Source organism: Festucalex cinctus, chromosome 2, assembly GCF_051991245.1.
Source record: "Festucalex cinctus isolate MCC-2025b chromosome 2, RoL_Fcin_1.0, whole genome shotgun sequence".
NCBI lineage: Eukaryota > Metazoa > Chordata > Actinopteri > Syngnathiformes > Syngnathidae > Festucalex > Festucalex cinctus.
In genome coordinates this window covers 31,420,963-31,442,569 of record NC_135412.1, presented here as the reverse complement: position 1 = coordinate 31,442,569, position 21,607 = coordinate 31,420,963, and the positions used below count along the sequence as shown (strand labels likewise).

General features: G+C 40.2%; 1 protein-coding gene and 1 long non-coding RNA gene across 8 annotated transcripts in view; both read left to right on the top strand.

Moving 5' to 3' along the window:
* prdm16 (PR domain containing 16) overlaps positions 1 to 21,607 on the top strand; it is a 213,304-nt gene that overhangs the window by 126,466 nt on the left and 65,231 nt on the right. The gene's annotated exons all lie outside the window — the stretch shown is intronic.
* LOC144014566 (uncharacterized) lies at positions 6,157 to 7,437 on the top strand. Its single transcript, XR_013282498.1, has 3 exons — positions 6,157 to 6,278; positions 6,975 to 7,218; positions 7,319 to 7,437. It is a non-coding gene; the product is annotated as an uncharacterized LOC144014566 (long non-coding RNA).

Here is a 21,607-nt window from a genome sequence, read left to right as displayed (position 1 = left end):
GAGAACCACTTTTAGCTTGCAATGGCACATGTCCTGTGTGTGACTGTCTGCACATCTGTTGTTATCCCTGATATTGCTCTCCTTTCCTTCTTCTTTTTTTTTTTTCCATTTTTTAATCCGTTCAAAATTGTGAGCAGCGAAAAGACAGGGAACAATATTTTATAAAGTATATTGGAGGAAATATGAAAGTCCTGACAACTTTGTAATTACGGTAAAATCAACAGGTCCTGGCTAGTGTAGTGTGTGTTTGCACTTGTGCACAGAGCTTGGACAGACACGATGACTTGTTGCTGGAAACAAGTCCAATATCAACATTATAAAGTGCTTAACTATTTCCTTCTAAATTCTCATGAGAACAAATTTCACTAACACTTTCTGAATATTGTATAAGATGTTCTTGAAATACTGGACATTTTCAATGCAGGTGGACGTACATACGACACGTGTGAATGCACACATATAACACACTGTGTGTCTTGTCTATCAAGCTTTTATGGCGAGTCCATTAAAGCAGACAGAGAGACTGCGGAAAGCAGGCCTCAGTAGAGCTCTGGTGCTATAAATTGGTGACCCACAAGGCGTTACCACGGAGACCAGGAGGCTGCGTGAAGGCGGAGAACGGAGAGTTGTGTGGTCCTGCTTGTCAAAAATATTTCCATGACAGACAAGGGAGATAAGAGTTTCTTCTGAGTGTGAGAACGTCGATGTGCATTTAAAAGGCCATCTCTGCAAGTGTCCTTTAATTGTGTGTGTTTTCTACACTTTTGTGTTTTTATCATTTATTTGACAGATTTGGGTGTCATATTTAATGTGATATGATTTTAGAATGATGGAAAGTGACGGCTTAGCTGCTTCAAGTCACAAACAACCAGGGCAGCTGAGACGTCCTCAGTCAATCAAATATGTCAGCAAAGAAAATGAGTGAGGGATGGAAACCTGCAAAGGACAAGAGACAGTCGGAGACTGGAAGTAGGGGGGGATTTGATGGGGAGGAATGCCAGAATGCCCAAGAGAGGCAAAAACTGGCAGCCCAGTTTACAGACACGGTCTGTCTGGGCTGAGAGACGGCCGGGGTGGCCCAGCCAACACAAGGTCATGTGAAAAAAAGTCACCCTTTCTCCACCCACCCACCTATCCATCCATCAGAATCCATCCAACCTGATGCATACACGTTTTAGCTGCCAGAACTATGTAACATTTGCACCCACCAGAAAAAAAAAAAGAATCAGAAGGATGGAAGTGAAGTATGAGACACAGAAAGTCTGGCCCTCACAGCTCTTCGGGGAGCTTTTAGCTACAGAGTGCTAAGTGAAGCATAACGTGTGTTGAAGCTGCTGTGCATGAACACACAAGAGGTCGCACAACGACATGCACGGGCACAAAAAGGCACAAAATGTCAAATTGGTGAACGGTGGAAATTGCAATGGTCGATACATCACAGAGAATCATAACAATCTCCACACATGAAACCGATGTGCCCCCTAGAGGCTTTGAGCAGCATCAAAGCAATTTGACTGGACACGCCAATTCCAATAATCTTTTGGGTGATAAAATTCAGATTTGGATTTGTGTCGCTACAACAAGAAAAAATTGAGCGCCGCACACAACACTGAGTAAATTGATTTTTGGTCACCTCAATATGAAATGATTGTGGTTTTATATTTAGGTTTGTCATTTGGAGCTTTTATCGTGGAAAAAAAAAAACACTGTTCCTGACTCTTCCATTTCTTTCTCCTCACTTCCCCCTCCCTGCTCCACCTTCCACCCCCTCCCATCCTTCCCACCAATCGCTGCTGAACACTACACTCTTTGACTAAGTCTTAATCTTCATTACAGGGCATTAGTCCACTGGGGAGGCCCTGTCTCGTCTCCCCGCAGCGCAGCCTGGCACTATCCCGCAAAGGGACGTCCCGCCACGGCATAGCACAGACGCCCTGCCAGCAAAGCCCCTACCTCCCCCACCACCTTCACCTTGCTCAGCCCTTGCTCAAATGAACTGTTAAATAAACGGCTGGCCCTAATCCACATGAAGGAGGCGTAGGTTGGAGGGGGGGGGTTAGGTGGCGAGGCTGGACGGGAAGAAACAATAGCGGCGGCCCCGGACGCCTCCATTTTAAAGCAACCATCAATCTTGCTCACCAGGAGACGTCACTTCTTTCTTTTTATGGCATAGACGTGATCATTAATGACTACATCTGCGGGAAATAAATGAGACCAATAGTAATGTGAAGCATGTGGCCAGCATCCACTCATAGAGCAGAATGCTTGTCAGCCTTCCTACAAAAAAAACAAAAAAACAAACAAAAAAAAACAACTCCTTAAATAAATAAATCCCGCACATTTATATTTGTGCCATCAAAGGGCTACTTGGAAATCACAAATTTGAACCAAAAGACAAGCTGACTTGCAAAATGCTTCAATTTGTAGTTATTCACCCTTTTAAGGTAGGAAACAGTTCTTCCCCCTCATGGTGAATACTAAATTGGTTTTGCAACCAAAAGGTGCCTCAAAATGTGTTGTCTCCCTATCCCATGTAAGTAAATACGACAGCGTATTTGGGCCACCTAAGTATAAAGATAGATAGATAGATAGATAGAGAGATAGAGAGAGGGGTAATATTCAGAGAAAACAAATCACAAATTTATATTTATGAGAAAAATCATTACAAAATCACACATTTCCAAGAAAAAACTTGCAGGTTTGTGACATTATAAAGTGCCAAATGTGCAGGAAAAAAAAAACTTACACGAGAAATAAACTCGAAGTTTCATGAGAAAAAAATTCAGAAACTTGCGAGAAACAAGACATGGAGCGTACTCAGATGTTTGTGCTAATAATTTTGGGTCGGGTTTTCAAATAAGGAGATGGTAATTGCTTTAGCAGAGATCTCACACACACACACGCACACACACACACATCACACACACACATCATCTTTCCCCGAGCTAGCTAGGACAGTTGACTAACTTCCAATTGTGTAATTAAAAAGGATGGCTAATTGAATAAACAAGCATGGAGGCCGTCACCCCTAATTAAGTGATTAGAGGAAGAGCACCCTCAGCCAGCTCGGTGCTAATTAACGCATGCACGATAGCACGTAGCGACACGGCGATGACACGGAGAATTATCTGTTGGAGAAACAATGATTAGGCCGAGTGGGGGATCCCAGGAGAGGTGGGAGAATGACAGCGACTCGCACACACGCGCACTCACCAAGTGTGTCCTAGTGCTAATTCATGGCGGATAATCCTTTGATTCACTTAGTTACATTGAAAGTGATGGTAACAGTTCACTGCAATTCCCGGCGAGCAAGCCGTGTTAGGTTCATTCAAGTCCTGGTAGGGAGAAAGCAGACTTGGTCTGGCTTTTTTTTCCCCCCGTGCAGACTATTGACTCAGGTAATAGACTCTCAGAGGGAAAATTCAATAGGCAAATGTAATGATCCAGTCAAATCTTTGTATACATTTACATATTTTGTTTGTGCCTCTTCACTCTGCTACATTAACGCCAAAAGTCATTTCACTTTCCATATGCCATTGGGGTAGACTTTATACAGGAATCCAAGCGTACTCTAATCTCAGCTGTGACATTTCAGATGGAGAAGATCATATTTTCACAAAGAATTCTTCCCTGGGGAGTATTATCCACAACATTAACCAGGAAGTCGAAGTGATTATCCCCCCGACTCTCTTTTGGGAATACTCACGTGTGTGTATATGATGTGATTTATTCTAATACAAACCCATATCTAGTCAGCTATTTAGTTGGATATTAATGGATTTGCTCAATGAAAAGAGATGTTGTATTAAAAAGGTCAGTCAGCAATTTATACTGGGAAACAAAATTGAATGCCACTCAGTCGGGTTTGAATTTTAACATATGCGTTCACAAAGAAAACTAAGACATATTTGACTATTGCAGTATTTTAATCAATGAGGTAGTAATTAGAGAACATAGAGGAAACTATATAAATGTAAATTATAAAACACACTCGCTTAACTCGTTCCACAGTAAAATTAGTCCATGGCCCAACCAGCGCTCATCATTGAGTACTGATAGCAAATAAAAATTACTAAAAAAAATAATCACATATTTTTAGATACATTTTTAATCACATCCTCCTAATAAATAAAGCAGGATGGCTTTATTTTTCCTGAGTGTACTGGATTTTCACAGCTGAGCACAAAAGCAGATTAGCCTGTCTTAAAGTAAAAAAAAATGCATTAATTAAGTACCACTCCAGGAGATTAAAATCTAATTATTTTCTGCCGCAGAAAGAAATGTTTTTCCATGTGAGGTCAGGATAACTGCATGGTGTTATCAGCATCCAACAATGCCGCCCTTTCGGGCGCCCCCTCCTCGTGCACCATTGTGTGGCTGATTTAAGATCCCCAGCTAATGGGCATACCTGCCTGACAAACATGACTTCTTAGCAGGTGACTGCTGTCAAGTATGTCTAAAATAACAGGTAAATGAATTAGCAATAAAATGGACTTAGGGCTAACAGGTAGGGGTGCTCATTATTGCCGCTCCTAATCACTAAAGAGATGCCATTCACTTGCTTTAAGAGGGCAGCATTTTTCACCACTTGCTGGCCACCGACCCCCCCAGCGCCGCAACACACTTCTAATGGAAGGCTCTCTGCTTGAGTTCCGAACCTTCCTTTCACTCTCTTTCTCGTCCCCCCCTCACCCTTTTTCTCTCCCGTAAGATTATCAGTTTTGATTACCGCCGGCAACAGGCTCTTAGCAGCGGTCGGAAGCGGCGTCTCGCGGACCTGAAAGGCCCTCAGCGGGTCGCAAGAAGCTTTTGAAATTATGGGGCTTGGTTCAGAGGGAAAGTGCTCCGCGCGCCGATTCAGGGGCCATTTAATCAACTGCTGACTTTTGATAGTCAAATAATGGCTAATTACAGTAGCACCTGCCCACTGGGTCAAAGGGTGGAAGTGACTTAATGTGAGATATCATATAGGCAGAGACAAGAAAATGACAGAGATTTTTTTTTTTTTTTTTTTTTTGGGGGGGGGGGGTCTCTCTATGTCCTGTAGATTGGTTGGAATAAATATGAAAGGCTGCTCATAAGTGCTTCAACCGCCGAGCATAATGAACTGATTTCACATCTGTTGTGTGACTGACAAGGATGGTGGGGTGCATGTAGCAAGACTGACTTTGATTAATGCTTTTATAGTTCGACAGTATACCTGGACATGCTCATTATTGTTCCTTTTTTTTTTTTTTTTTTTTTTTTTTTTAATTATAGCATGCTCCTCGTCGCCCCGACATTGCTTTTACAGTGGCACATTTTCTAGACCTGTGGTTCTCAAACTAGGTCAATGAACTGTAGCTTTGGGGATTACTTTATTATCTTGTGTGATTTTAAAAAGTTCATATCTTAATTTGGGAACTGAGGAGCCAATAAGACAAACAATAATTAATTAATTCATAAAAATTTGTCTCACAGCGTCTGATTTGATTTGATTTGATTGTGACCAATATTCGCATACATCTGACAACCCTGAATGGTCTTATTTTCTAGCAAAACAAAAGGCAGACTATTATCAAGCGTATATTCCCATATTTTAGAAATTTAAGTTGTCGTTTCCAGGATACAAGGAGTAAATTAGTTGTATTCTTGAAATTCAGCTTTTAAAATATGACTTTCTTTACTTTGCTTGATTCTCTTAAGATCAAAACTTTTTATTCTTTTTCTTCAAAAGATGTCTGTTCCTGTTGACTTCATTCTCATAGCATTACAACCTTTTTCTCTTTAAAGGTGCACTCAGTATTATACAGTGGCATCTAGTGGTGAAATAAAAAGTCATTCATTTAAAAAAAACAAATGTTTGTGTTAGTAGTAAGTAAAAAGATATGTTGTATTGCATAAACATACTTTTTTTAAATATAACGGTAAGTATATAAATCACTAATTATTTTATATGACCGCGCCTCACCTGCTAGCGTCCGCCATGTTTCGCCGCCATCTTTCTGCTACGGGTGCCGTCAACCACAAATTTCAGCAATCCATTTCTTAACGCGTTTTTGGAACGCCTTTGCAGACGCACTTCCGGTTTGTATGGCGACCGCATGTACACGAAGAAGAAGAGTTTCCGGTCCCCGAAGAGAGCATTATCAAGCATCACAATTGCTTTGGGAATGTATTTTATTTCAGCGCGACAAAACAAGAGTTTATATTGTAGCCGCATTTGCCAGATGGAGAGAAATGAGGAACAGACTAGGTTTGGGACGTGCCGGTGCCTTCGACTGCTTTCTACTTGACCGGTAAGTAAGCGTACATTTGTGTTTACGTTTTGAGAGCGAGAGAAAAAGTACACATCGTACTAATTAATACGATGTTCGTACCTCTGTTTTACAATCACTGTAGCTGTTGATTAGCAACTCCGCACCACTCGAACGATTTCGTTATGTAGCTACTTGCTTTGAAAAAAAAAAAAGATTCCCGCTGGCACGTTATATTTAGAGTAAATGCGCAAGTTATTGTGTAATGTAATGTAACTGTGATTTCGGAGGTATATTTGCCCATAACTTCAATGGAGAATCTAAAGCATACTGTATTAGTGGAGGAGTTGAAAATTATTTTCGTCGTGGTTGGTGAAAATAGTGTTCTCGAAATTAATTTTCGGCAGGGAATAACTTTCTGGACTTAAATGCTGGCTGTACCGTAAGCACTGCTAGAGTCTGAACTCTCTCACTCAAGTGTGTACTGGTCCATTGTGTAATTGGGTGCACAAGAATTTACAGGCTGCCACGTTTTCCACGGAAATTCGATAAGCAAGCAGCCTTTGCATATTCTATGCAGTCAAGTTACTTTTATCTAGCTAATACAATGTTTTGGGCCCAAAAACTAAAGATCTTACCTCCATTTTGGGGGCTTTGTTGGAAAGTTGGTGACATATAGTAGTATCATCAATTATTTTATTTTATTTTATAATTTTGTTTTTGTTTGTGTCACACTAGATCAACAGCCAAACTTGAGGGGTTCCAGAACCATATTCTGATGTATACAAGCATTCATGCACCGTTTAAATACATCACCGACCTGCAAGAAAAAAAAATATCAAGGGGAGAGTCAGCAGCCATATTGGAATGCCCCGAATGAGGACACTTGAATGGAGGACCCCAGAAGGCTTCGGTGTTGTACCACCAGTATCTCCACCTACCATATCTGAGCTGCAACAAACTGAAGTCAGCCGACGTCTTGGTATGTCATTTACATATGGACGGCATTGCACACTACATGAACTTTTTGTGTGAAGCAATACGGAATGGTCACATGTACAAGCACCACTTGTTTTACACAGGACCTGCTGACCAGGTGTCTGAAGCCATGGAGTGACTCCTCCCTCACTTTCCTCAGCAAGCCTTTGAAGAATATGATATCATCGTTGGTGGGAACATGCCCTCACTCCATAACATGTACTAGTGCAGTCAAGGAGCATGTCAAACTCAATAAAAACCAGCAAACATTGAAGTGACTTCATTATTACTGCAGTCTGTTCACACAATCAATGGACAAGCCTTCCTTAATTTTGCCCCAATAACATCATAGAGTTGGCGAAAAGTAGTGTTACAGATCATACTATGTGTTCGGGAGAGTTTGAGGAATGTTGCAATGTTAATGGGGGACAATGTCAGCACACACACACACAAAAAAAACAAAAAACATCATGGTATTGAGTTAATCAGATATTTTAGCTGTGTACAACACATACCTGCTCGGTAACACTACTTTTGGCCCAAACCTATATGTCTATTTTCCATATTTTGAAATGCACAGCGTATTCAACTGCAATTCATGTAGCTCATTATATTCTAACAGCATTTTTTTTTTTTTTTTTTTTTTAGTTAATATGTTCATTTCATGTAGACTTTTATTTTACTTTATTTTATTTATTCATTTTCATGTACTGTACCTTACATTCATTGGCCAATGAAGAATTGCTTGTCATTGCAAGCATTTATAATAATTCTCCAGGCTTTTGATGTTTTACATTTCTGGTCATGTAAAATAGTGTTAGGTTAGGTGTCGAATGAACACTGCATGTTGACGCCAAAGGAAATAGTATTTTTTTTAGTTATTCAAAATGTACAAATTAACACACAACAACAATATACAAGTTATACAAACTACAACAACAAGTGTCAGACATGGACTAATTATATGCCAGGTAAAAAACCTTTGTATTGTCCTCGAGGATCTGGGAAAGTGTCACTTATTTGCTACAAGTCACCAAGGTGCTGCAGTCTGGGATCCAGGTACAGGAAATCATGGTGGTGCTGATGTGTCAGCAATGTGTCAAAAAGTATTTCTTGGTGTCAGTCTATCAGCTGGACTTGGATATCTTCATGTTCCTCCATGGTCATTTCCTGTACGAGTCTCTGCAAGAAGGTAACAATTGTATGTCAGATGAGGTACCAAACAATGAACTGAAAGTCACTGAGCCAATGAAGTACATTATTACATGAGCAAGACTATTTGTGAAAGCCATGTAAATTCCTGCACATCGAAGTACAAGGAAGCTGTTGTATCTTCAATCAAAACTAATTAAGTTGCTTAGTGATATTTATTAGGTAAAATTGTTCAACATGGTGACAAATCGATATCTGAGTAAAGGGTTTCAAATATTTTTGTAAGCAGCACTTTTCTGAGTGGTTAGTAGCAACAAGACACGGGGGGAATTACGAGTCTGAGTTGCAAATGTGTAGTTCAGTTAACACCATTATTTTTGCACGATATACTAAACATATCAGCAAACGATGTAATCTAAATACCACATATTCCAAGCAAAGGTATGTTTTGAGCCATTCACATGCATGCTCGAATGGAATTATTTTTCCATGATGACATAATTGTACGTTACGAGACACCGCGTTCACTTCCGCGTTCTCTTCCTCGCCGTCTCCCTCGCCCCCTTTGAGATGGTCCACATGTCTATAAAACATATAACATAACTGTGTGTTCTCTGTTGCATGGTTTAGTTGCACTAGCAAATATGGACATAGATAGCCATTATCATTAGCTGACGTACAGTATTTCCAAACAATGCCGACAAAAATATTAATTCTGAAATTAAATGACTAAATCACAAATATTAGGGATCTGTACAGTATGTCTAACAAATGCAATTCACTTACGTCATCACTCGAGGGAATACCAGAAGTTGTTTGCGTTCTGTTCCGGTGAAATTGGTGGTAGGCTGTTGAAGTAGGGTCTCTCTGGGACGCCGTAGTTTGTGTGCTTAAAATCATTGCATTATCTTGTTTGACCGATAGATGGCGGTCGTGAGCTACACACTGCGGCTTTAAATAAATATGAATTGTCATAACATTACCTTTTCCCGGAGAAACTTTATATGGCATTTGCAGATAGTAGTTGTGTTTAATTTGATTTAAGAATTATGAAGATGTTGTTGAAAAAAAATAAAATAAAAACTGAAAAAAAAAAAAAAAACACCTGAAAAGTGAGAACGGACGCGCTGGAACAGCCTTCTCCAAACTTTGTAAGCCATGCACCATTGTTACCGTGCAGTCACCTCTAATTTTATTTTATTTTATTTTATTTTATTTTATTTTATTTTATTTTATTTTATTTTATTTTATTTTATTTATTTTATTTTATTTTACTTAAAAGTTGATTCAAACAAATGACAATGCCCTAATTTTAACCATGCTAGCTAAAATACTCAAAGTACATACAATAACCACTATATCGTTGATGTTACATTCAACTAGAAAACATTCTTCTGCCATTACTCTTGGTGCACCCCCTGGAGGGGTATTAATGCATCCACAGTTTGGAAATCCCTTTTTAAATTTGATTTATTTACCTACTTGGCTTGCAATTAATTTAATGACAAACAACAATGAGCTTGCACGCACCTCATTGTCACACTGTCAAAGGAAGTCATTGGGTGGCACGAAGTGTTTACTAAGTTGCACACACAGTAAACAAACGTAACAGTTCAAAGCATATTAAAAGTGACCTATCCGTGTCAGTGCGTTGATCTAAGACCGGGTGGTACCACTCCCGTGCTGCTACAAGATCCCCTTTCACCCTCTCACAAGCGACAACTTAGTCCCCGCGCTCTATTGTTCGGGGACAAAGGCTATGTAAAGATTCGTCAGCGATTACAAAGCTGCAATGCCGCGGCTCAATTACTCAAACGTTGTGTACCACTTTAAGATATATGTGTTTGTTCTCCCGCGTGCGTGTGTACGCGTGCGTGTGCGTGTAGCCCCTGTGAGATATTAACAGGCTTGTGGCTGTGTCAGCACCGCCACGCTACGTTTTTAGTCTTTCATGTTCCATTTATTTGACCCCTGCCCCTCAAACACGCAGCAGCTTCACTTTATACACAACTCGGCACCCTCACACACACGCAAGCACGCACGCATCCACAGCACGACAAACACGCCCACGCACCTCTTGGCATACAACAGAGCAATCAATTCCTTTCTGTGACCCTCTCCCTCTTTGTGCTATCACAAACCATATTTGCCCCATCCAATCAGTTTGATTAATCATGCACCAGACTGCAGCTTTGCAATCAGATGACCAGCGCATCCCACCAACAACCCCCAGTCCTGCACACACTCACGCACACACTGGTGGTTGTGGCCGACTATTTCCCCATAGACATCCTCTGTGTGACAGCACCATAAACTGCCCATTTATCAAAGTGTCCCCCATCTAATACACACACACACACACGCACACACAAATAGTCCAAAATAACTCTAACAATAACGTACGTATTTATTTAATTCTGAAAAAGTCCCCATGAAGGAAAAAAAACTGACTGGGTTCATTCAATCATCAACCAAGAGTGCTTATAACAATTATTTGACTATAAAATGTGATGATGAATATACAATATGGCAGTTTTCCACAAAGAGACCTACTTGTTAAAGTTTGTATAAGAAATTTGATATTCACTCATTACTCATTAGGACAGTTTTTTTTTTTTTTGGAATTGTATTTTTTATTTTATTTTATTTTTTGTCCAAGTGGCACTATTGCTTCTTTGCAGATATCGAACGTACGCTCTCCTGAAAGCTTTGTTTGTTTGCGAGTTCACCAGCCTGTTGCCCTTCAGGAGTGGCTGCATAATTTGGGAGGGCTTCATGCAGAGCCCCTGCCATTCTTCATGGCGCAGCAGTCAATAGTAATAATGGAAGACATATTCATAGATGTGTGATGGCGGGGGTGGTCGGGGCTTGCTCTCACCGTGCTGTATCAGTTGAAGATTTAAAAGCCCTGTTTCTTTTTTGTTTTGTTTTACCCTTTCTCATGATTTACTTGTTTTTATGTGTCTCTCTCGCCGTTTCTTTTGTACGTCTTACCTCCCGTTTCTCACCATCAATCTTTCAGACTGCCGCTTACAAACACATCCCTGCTTTCCTGCCTTTGAAACAATTGCGACTCGTTATTTGTATGGGAATGATTTAGTGGTACACTTGAATATTTGAGCAAGCGGTTCTATAGGGTGAAAAAAAGTGAATATTTATGAAGCATCATACATATAGGGAGATTGTGCAAACATAGCAAAATGTGACAATTGCCTGCACGCAGCTGAAGTCCTTCCTCATGTGCTAACAGCTTCTGTCCGGGGCAGCCAGCAGCTCATTGAAGCCTTTTTTATTGCTGGCCTGTGTTCCAGAGGGCACCCAGTGTCAGTAATCAGGATATGGGGGTTATCCTGGCTGACCCAGGTATCGAGCCTGCTAGTGGGGCCCTTTTCTCCAAGTTAAAAGCATCGACTTCTCCGGGGAAGGCAAGGCAATGTGGCTTTTACATAAAGATTTTCACAAGCAAGCAAAGCTGGTATAAAATACAGATGTTAGCAGTGGTGGCTGGTGGAGTTTTTGCTGCTGTGGGGTTGAAGGGGGTGGGCACACAAAAAGGGAAGTGTAGGGGGGGTCTATGAAAAAAAATAAACCCAAGTTACGAACATCCATTTTTGCCAACAAATTTGGGTCATATACTACATTTTTGTAGTAAAGCATCCTCTATTTACCTACTATTTTTGGTATACGAACAGTCTTGGCATGGACAAGCGGATGGATAAGCAGGGGTCACCAACATGGTGCCTGCGGCCACCAGAGATCCCCCGAAGACCACATGAATCGCCCGCGGGCCTGTTCCAAAGATAGTTCACCAGTGATGGGCATTGTGATTTTCTAGGATGGTCGTGAAAGAAGTCATTTGAATATGTAACCGATGCTTGAGATTTACTGACTAGAAATAAAGTATTGCATTACATGATCAGTGTCTTCACATAAATGAGTGTCATTAATTTTAATAACTAGAGCCATCACTGACAAATCTTTTTAGAATGTATTATCCTATCAATTATTATTTGGTTAATTAGGTAATCACCACGTTGTAAGGCAGGCATTTTTGTGTCAACTAATTTTGGTGGTCAACTTAGCTGCATTTTATTCACTAGCTCTCATAACTTCTTCAATAATCATCATCAGCATCTGTCGTATCCCTTCGTGACAAAAGGTGGAAAGTAGTTATACATTAAGTGGAAGTTAAGCCTCTGATTCTTTGATCATCCAATCACAACTGAGTGAAACTAAGTCCGAAATGTTTTTATTTGTGTCTGAAAATACTATTTACAGTACAGTGTGTTTATTCATTTAAATGTGACATGTGTATCATTGATTACGGCAACAAACGGTTAATGTTGGTGTAATCACATCAAAATAACAGGTCACGATTGTTGTACTGATCCACATTGTTACCAATGAGTGAGGAAGTAAATCCCATGTCGATACAATGACAATGTCACGTCCCACTTTATTATTATTATTTATTTTTTTTCCCTGCATTGGTTTGCCAAAATCAACCAATGAATTAGCAAAGCGACAGTTGTCGTCAATCATTGCAGACTAAAAACAAGCTAGACATCAACCACGTAAATCATATTCTAGTTTCTTCACACGTTGTGGATAATCTGAATTTAAGAGCTTTCCAAAATGTCCATCAAGCAAAAAAAAAAAAAAAAAAGGTCTTTAACAGCTGCCAAGGGAGACTACTGATTGTTTTTCCAAAGGAATTAGGTTGACCTGACCCTCTTGAGCCGAGCCATCTTTTGAATGGCTGATACTTTATTTGTTTGGTCCCTACAACAACAGAACTCTCGGGTGCGCCGTAAGCGCCCGCTCACTCCGGCATTGTCACAAACAACTAGACTCACTTTTCCTCTCCTTGTCTCTGTGGCATGGAAAAAAAACGAGCTACATGGTTTCTACACAATCACAGGAGGCAACGTCGAGGCTGTGATAACACACAGCGATGGGAGACAGATATGGGAAGGGCAGCGGTGGTCACGCACTCAAAGGCACACATACACATAGATCTCAGCACTTTGGCACTTTGAGGGCACAAAGCAGAGACAGGAAATTTCACGCCGGGGTTATTAGTGCTGAAACAGATGACTCAACTGCGATATTTTGGCATCATTGTTTAGATATGAGCAATGGTAGCACATTGCAAGATAGACACTGGACTGCGACGTAACTTTCTCTTTGTTCTGCATACTCGTGTGTGCTTGTGTGTTGGTTGGGGGCATTAGTTGAAAGTCCAGCAGTGTGCCGGCGCCCCCTATTGCTTGTCACTTATTTCCTCCAAGCATGGAAAACGTGAGCAACAATACAAAAGCAAACCAAAGGTTCATAATTATACGTCGTAGCAATGTTAGAATGAGTCAGATCATACGTGGATGATTTATTCTAAAAGTAAACTAAATCCCGACTGTAGAGAATCAAAGGCTGTCCTGATCTCATTACACCTCCCTCCCTTTTTCTGCAGTATACACGCACACACACATGCACACATATTTCTCACCCATCAATCCCACAGTGACCCCTGTTTCAAATTCATTAACAAGACTGCAAAACTTGCAGACACAGCAATCACCTCAAGCAAAATAAATCCCAGCGCCCGATGAAAGATCAAACCTGTGTGTGCGTGTGTCGGACTGGTTTCATGTATGCGTGTGTGCGTGCACGCTGGCAAATTATAGCAGTGTCATGTCGTCAACTGCAGAGCGGGGAGAGGAATCTGTTTGGACAACTGCTGAATGTTTTGGTTCTCCCACAGCGCCTTGGAAATCCACGCAGCCACTGTATCTTTTACAAATTAGCCTGTGTCGTCTACCATGCACTTTGTCTTATCCCTGGCCTAAGTCCTGTCTGCCCACTGCTGGACAATCCTGGGTGGGTGCAATTAGGGTAGGTGGGGGTTATAAACAGAGAAGAGCCATAGCGGATTGTTGTGACCTTGCTGGAGGTTCAAGATCAACAAACGTTAAAAGTTTTGACATTGATTGCTTATTTTGTTAATTACATTTTTTTGTGCTGGGAAACGCTTGCAGGATTTTTAAAAGGTTCTTCCCACTTGAGTATACATTGGGACCTTGGTTACTTCGTCCCAAGTGTCTGTTTATGAACCAATACATTTTTCCCCCTTGAACTTAATTGAAATATAAATAATCTGTTCTTGCCCCAAAACCATTTTTGGTGGGGTGTGGGTGGGGCTTGACATTCATTACTTTTCAGTTCACATTGTGTTGGGGTCATTTGACTTCCTGAGTTGTTGTTGATCAAAACACCTACTGCTCTGCTCAGATGCCATCCTTTCAGGTTAAACCAAAGGAAAAGGCAAAACACCCGAGCAATAAATCTAGATTTACTATATATATATATATATATATATATATATGATGGGCGGTACGGTGGATGACTGGTTAGCCCGTCCGCCTCCCAGTTCTGAGGACTTCCTTCCTGGGTGGATTTTGCATGTTCTCCCTGTGCCTGCGTGGGTCTTCTCCGGGTACTCCGGTCTCCTCCCACATTCCAAAGACATGCTTGGCAGGCTAATTGAGTGCTCCGAATTGTCCCTAGGTGTGATTGTGAGTATGAGTGGTTGTTCGTCTCTGTGTGCCCTACGATTGGCTGGCACCCAGCTCAGGATGTACCCCGCCTACTGCCCAAAGCGAGCTGAGATAGGCTCCAGCAACCCCCCCACCCCCACCCGAACATATGGCATGGACACTTGATGCTACATGTGTGAAGTTTTCCATCTACTGTTGGCTGTAAATGTCCATCTGTGTCTTGTTAGCAAAACTGCTACAGTAGGCCACTAGTAGAGAAGGTCAAAGCTCGTCATGTTACGGCTGGAGCACATGAAAAAATAAAAATAAAAATGATGGCATGATGATGATAAAGTGAGTTTTCAAATTAGCGGGCCAATTAATTTTGTGGGCCAGTATAAAACAACATAGCGTGCACTTCACTTTCTCTTCTGTCTTTTCCTTTGAATTTTTTTGTTTGTTTTTTAACGGGTGTCTCCTCTTTTTGAGCTGCAGCATGTCATAGACTATTAGGTGGTCCAGCCATGAAGAGGAAATCCTTAGGGCTGACTTGACTCGCAGCTTAACAGTTTAGCCATTGTTCGTTCACAGTCTCACACACCAACACCACTTTTCCAAAAAAAAAAAAAAAAAAAAAAAAAAAGAGAAAACAACGGCCACCCTCAGTTCATGCCACAGTGGGAGTAAGTGAAGATACAGAAGATGAACTGAACAGGCGACACCTCTGTCATCATGAATACATTTAGGAATGATACATAGTTGCAGTGCAACACTGCTGACGTCCTTCCCAGCCCACACTCGGCTGCAGGGGAGGGCAACAACCTGACAAATCCACTTACACAGCAGGAGATTGTCTTTGCTCTCTAAATAATATCAGCTTTTGTATAATAAGTGCGTGTGAAACACGAGTATTTGTCTCCCGCAAAGGGAGGTATCGTACTGCCAAACATGACAGTTCTTACACTCTAATTATATGATGTCATTATTGGCTGCATTTCTCTTCCTGAGCGAGAATGGCAATCGCAGACATTGACAAAAGTCAAACGATGATCTTGGACCAACAATACTCTTTCTTAGCACTTCCTCAGTGTTGATGAACGTGTTTTAAAAAAGTGTAGTGATTCTTGGAACCTCCCTTTTTTTTTTTTTTTTATCTGGAACTGTAACAAAATGTAATTGATTCTTCCAGCGGAAGAGTGGCTTTCCATTGCCTTGGCCAAGCCAAATATTGCACCTCCTAATATATGGATCTCTTTTCCAAAATTTGCACCAATTGTCTGTAATGTGCCCTGGATGAATCATTGGCAGATCATACATACAGATTTTTTATTTCTTCAATTTTATTTTTGTAGATCTTTAGATAAGTGCTATAGGCGTGCAAGGAATTGTCATGCCGTTTATCTGTAGACGATGGTTGAAATTGAGCAGGCGTCACTCGGTTATTTCCGTTTTTACATAAAATCATACTGCTTATTGAATAATGCTGACAAGTTATTGTAGTTTTGTCGAGGTTTTAAACAACAGTTGACTTTAACGTGTTGTGTTGCTCTGTAGCTTTCTGCTTGGCTCTACTTGGCTTTAAAATTGAAATCAATGTAATTGTGAGAGTTTGTTATTTCTAGGCATATATATATATATATATATATATATATATCGTATTTTCCGCACTATAAGGCACACCGCATTATAAGGCGCAGCTTCAATGAATGACATATTTTAAAACTTTTTCCGTATATAAGGCGCTACAGTAGAGGCTGGGGTTACGTTATGCATCCATTAGATGGTGCTGCGCTAAAGAGAATGTCAACAAAACAGTCAGATAGGTCAGTCAAACTTTATTAATAGATTACAAACCAGTTTTCTGACAACTCAATTCACTCCCAAAATGAATAAACAGCTGTTTTATTATTTTCTCTGAGGTAAAGTATTAGTATTAGCTAGCGATCCAAGATGGCGGGATTCTACGCATGCGCGTCACCGATCGTGCAGGGTCACCGATAGCGTCTTGACAGTGAGACCTGTTGCGACTCAATATTGATCCATATATAAGGCGCACTGGATTATAAGGCGCATGGTCAGCTTTTGAAAAAAATTTAAGGATTTTAGGTGCGCCTTATAATACGGAAAATACGGTGTGTGTGTGTGTGTGTGTGTGTGTGTGTGTGTGTATATATATATATATATATATATATATATATATATATATATATATAGAGAGAGAGAGAGAGAGAGAGAGAGAGAGAGAATTATTATCTGCATAATAGTGAAAACTATTATATATTTTTGTATAATATCACCAAACGAAAAACGTAGATGCTAAGCAATAGAGAGCCAGGTCCAGATTCCTGCAGGATTCCACATTTAATATAACCACGACAAACATTTTACCATTGTTATGAATTGTGATTTGAGACTCATTCTTTGTTAAATGTTTTTTCAATGCTTGCAGTCGTAGATGTATACTTCCCGTAAGTGTAAGCAGCAGTTGCAAGAAAACAACATAAAACAGAGGGGAAATCTGTTCAGCCTATATTCATTCACTTCATTTTAAAGGGTCCTGATGAGTGGTTGTCATCTCTTTGCCAACAACACACACACCATGTGCTGCCGGTTGTTATCAAGGGCACTGAGTGAATATTTGTGGTTACTGCTAAAATTTAGCCGTAGCTGTTATTAAATCTTGAGGGGTATAAACTCAGATGTGTGTGTGTGTGTTTTTTTCCAACTAAAATAGAGTATTGCCTCCATAAACAAAGTATTTGCTGTCGTAATGTCACAAAGCAAAACCACTGATTGCACCCACTTGTGGAGAACCACATTGCCTCGATTAATCAGGGCAGAGGCAAAATGTAACAGGCGTATTTAAAAGGGTGAAATGTTGGAAAAAGCTGAAACATTTCAAGTAAGGGTTAGTAGGTCACAGAGTGACCAGCCAACATGGCCCTTTCCAAACATTGTGTGAGTTACAAATGCGCACATATGCACACCCGAGGGTGAATGTTCTCTCACAGTGGTGCTCGTAATTGAATCAAGCCCGAATCGAACACGGCAACCCCTCCCCTTTCCTACCCTCCTTTCGCCTGCCCACTCGCCCACCCTCGCCTCGGCTTTAAAAAGGTAAGCTTTATGGTTAATGGGAAGCAGATGTGAAGTGAGGCCTGCATGGTGAAGGTGCAGAGTCAGAGCCCCCACATGCACCCCTGGCCACGAATATATCTTCATTGGCCAGAATACGGGTGTCCTTTTACATCTGCTCCAGCACGTCAAATCACACTCATCTGTGTGTGTAAAGGAGTGCAACAAGGTGAACACTAATGTGTGCGTGTGCATGCGTGGACCCCTGGGATGTGACTGACACGCATCCCTATCACCAGGTCCTGACACCTCCACACGTCTGTCTCCAATATCCCCCCACTGTGTCTTCGGAAACATCATCCCATACAACCATTCGCTTCATAATGACGCTCGTTAGCATGTGTGTTTGTCGGGGTTTGTGTCTGTGTGCGTGTTTCAGCAGAAAGATTGAGTAGCAACATGAAGCTAAAACTGATCCTCGAAGTATCTGACTGCGTGTAAAAAGTATCTCCTACATATGAATACATTTTGTTATTGGGAGTTGTAATTTATTTTCAACCATGAGAATGAAACACAATAATAAAATGTACACTCTTTATTTAATAGCTCACTGGGGTAGATATAGGTCATCGGTGTCCAAACTTTTTCATTTGAGGGCCACATACAAAAAATCAGAAGGACGCAAGGGCCACATAATGTTATGGAAAGAAATTGTGTTTAGTCCTAAAAATTGTACCAATAATTTATTTGTACATTTGCATATTTAGAAAAATGTTACAGTATATAAACCGATTTATTTGCAATATGGCAGTAGGCTTATTATAGTTTTGGAATTTTTCATTTTAGTTAGTTTTTATTAGTTTTCAGGGGGCTTCTGTTAGTTTTTATTAGTTTAGTTCTTTAAAAAATGCTTAGTTTTAGTTTAGTTTGTTAGTTTCAGTATTAGTATTATTTTTTTTTAAATATGTATTACTTATGCGCAATATTTAAAAAACGCAACGTCATCTGAAGGTGCTTTTCTATTGGTTGCTGCTAGATGACGTCATTTCTGTGTGACTTTCAAACATCATTATTCCGGTTTATATCAAAATAAAGCTACTAAAAATCACATTTCAAATCATCCCCAAAGGCTCATGCATTAAATTAACTACCAAAGACTAAAACAAAGGACATTTTTGCTATAATTATAGTTAGTTTTAGTTAGTTTTGCAAACATAAAATGTAGTTTCAGTTAGTTTTAGTTTTTTAAAAAGCATTTTCGTTTTTATTTTATTTCGGTAACAATATTGTTTTTTTTTTATTTTAGTTTTAGTATTTTCATTAGTTTTAGTTAACTAAAATAATCTTTAATGGCACCAGTTTTTCGATACCCTCGCTTCTTACTTTGACCATCTCCAAACATTTTTGTTTTGTTTATTTTATTTGAACTGAGTCAAATGCCATTTTTAGCATATGTCGCGGGCCACTGAAAAATAGACGATGGGCCGCAAATGGCCCCCGGGCCGTAGTTTGGACACCACTGATATAGGTCATTAAAATGTGAAAAGTCACACTCAATCCCAGTAATATTCTTCCCCGGAACCTCACTTGATTATTATGTCAACCTGTTTTTATGTACAAAACCAAACCTTCACATATTGATTTATTAAATGATAAAAATCCCACAAACTCCATCCAGTTCATTCTCTTTCCCCAGCAGCAGCACTTTGTCCTAATTATGCTTTTTTTTTTTTTTTTTTTTCTTAACCAGGCTTTTTCTATTTAAGTCCATTATACTGCACACATGTAATTATGGTCTAAAGCACTATATGTTAGCCCTAAATCTGGCTTGTCACTCGAAAACCTCGGGATCACTTTCCGGGGCTTGACATAGCTGTAATGCTGTCCAGCTGTTGTTCGAAACATATGGAAGCAGGACACCATTTGATGCCAACACTACAGAGATACACATACAGTGCACTCACAGATTAATCTTGTGCTTGCAATGAGTTTACATTATTTGGTTCATTTTCAGTAGACAAGTATAGCTTAATTTTGTTAAATGACAGTATCAACATTGTGCAATATTTTAATACACTGACAGAATTATGTTTTGCAATAGCAGACATGAAATTACCACTATAAGGAATAACTAAAAAAACAAACAAAAAACAAAAACTATAATACATATTGTGGGGTGGGGGCCTTGTGAAGGAACCACGGTTTGAGTTTGGTGGGCGGGGTGAGGAAAACCCCTTCTAGGATGACCAGGCTGCAATGGATGCCGAGTGGGCAACACTTGAATTAAGGAATTTTAAACATGCATAATAAATCTGCAAACACAAGTACATCTCAATAAATGTGAATATTTGGGAAAGCTTAATTGATTTAGTAGCTCAATTAAAAAAAAAAAAAAAAAAAAAAAAAAAGGGAAATTCACAGCACACAGAATTATGTCATGGCTTTATCCATCCATCCATTTTCTTGACCGCTTATTCCTCACAAGGGTCACTGGCGCCTATCTCAGCTGGCTCTGGGCAGTAGGCGGGGGACACTCTGGACTGGTTGCCAACCAATCGCAGGGCACACATAGACGAACAACCATCCACACTCACACGCACACCTAGGGACAATTCGGAGCGCCCAATTAACCTGCCATGCATGTCTTTGGAATGTGGGAGGAGACCGGAGTACACGGAGAAGACCCACGCGGGCACGGGGAGAACATGCAAACTCCACCCAGGAAGGCCGGAGCCTGGACTCGAACCCAAGTACTTAGAACTGGGAGGCGGATGTGCTAACCACTCGACTACCGTGCCGCCCGTCATGGCTTTATTTTTATTCTTATTTTGTTTTATCATTTTGATGATTATAATTTACAGCTGACAAATCTTAAATTCACCATCTCAACAAATGTGAATATCACTTCAACAATCAAAGTGATTTTTAGTATAGTTGACATCCTACAGAAATGTATTTTCTCACTTGTAATGAATGAGCTTCAGTTTTTAAATTGACCTACCGAAAAAAAATAAAGAACTTTTCTAATGTATTTATTGAGATGCACTTGTAATGTGTAATGTCATTTTTATTGTTGTCCCAATTGTTGGCATTGAAATATATGTCTACCTCATCTGATTGGGCAGTGAGGCAGACAGATATTTCAATGCCAACAACTGGTACAACAATACAGGAGTTTGGACCTTGTCCTTCATCGCTCACTTCATCCCATTCTACCTCAGATGATTTGGCAGAGGCTGCAAGCAAAAGGAGTGAAAAACACGCAGCTTCCTGTCATATTGTCACTTTGCAATAAAGTAAGAAAATGGAATGCGTTCACTGCAATATTTTCAGTTTTGATCAAATTCCAAACAAACTGACATCACAATGACAGACAGCAAATTCTTTTTATAATTTATGTTTGCGCCATTGCATCATTGTCACACTTCAATGAAGCCATTCAAAAGTGACCAGGAATAATAATGTGAATAAACGTGAAATATAGGCAGTGGGAGAAGCAAGACTTGATTATAGGGCCATCAGTCGAGAGACGGGGAGGGAAAAAAAAGCCATGCAAAGCCAATTGAGAGAAATGAGTGTGAGGCAGCATCAAGGAAGGAAGCAGACAAGGATATGCAGAGGCAGCGCAAGAGG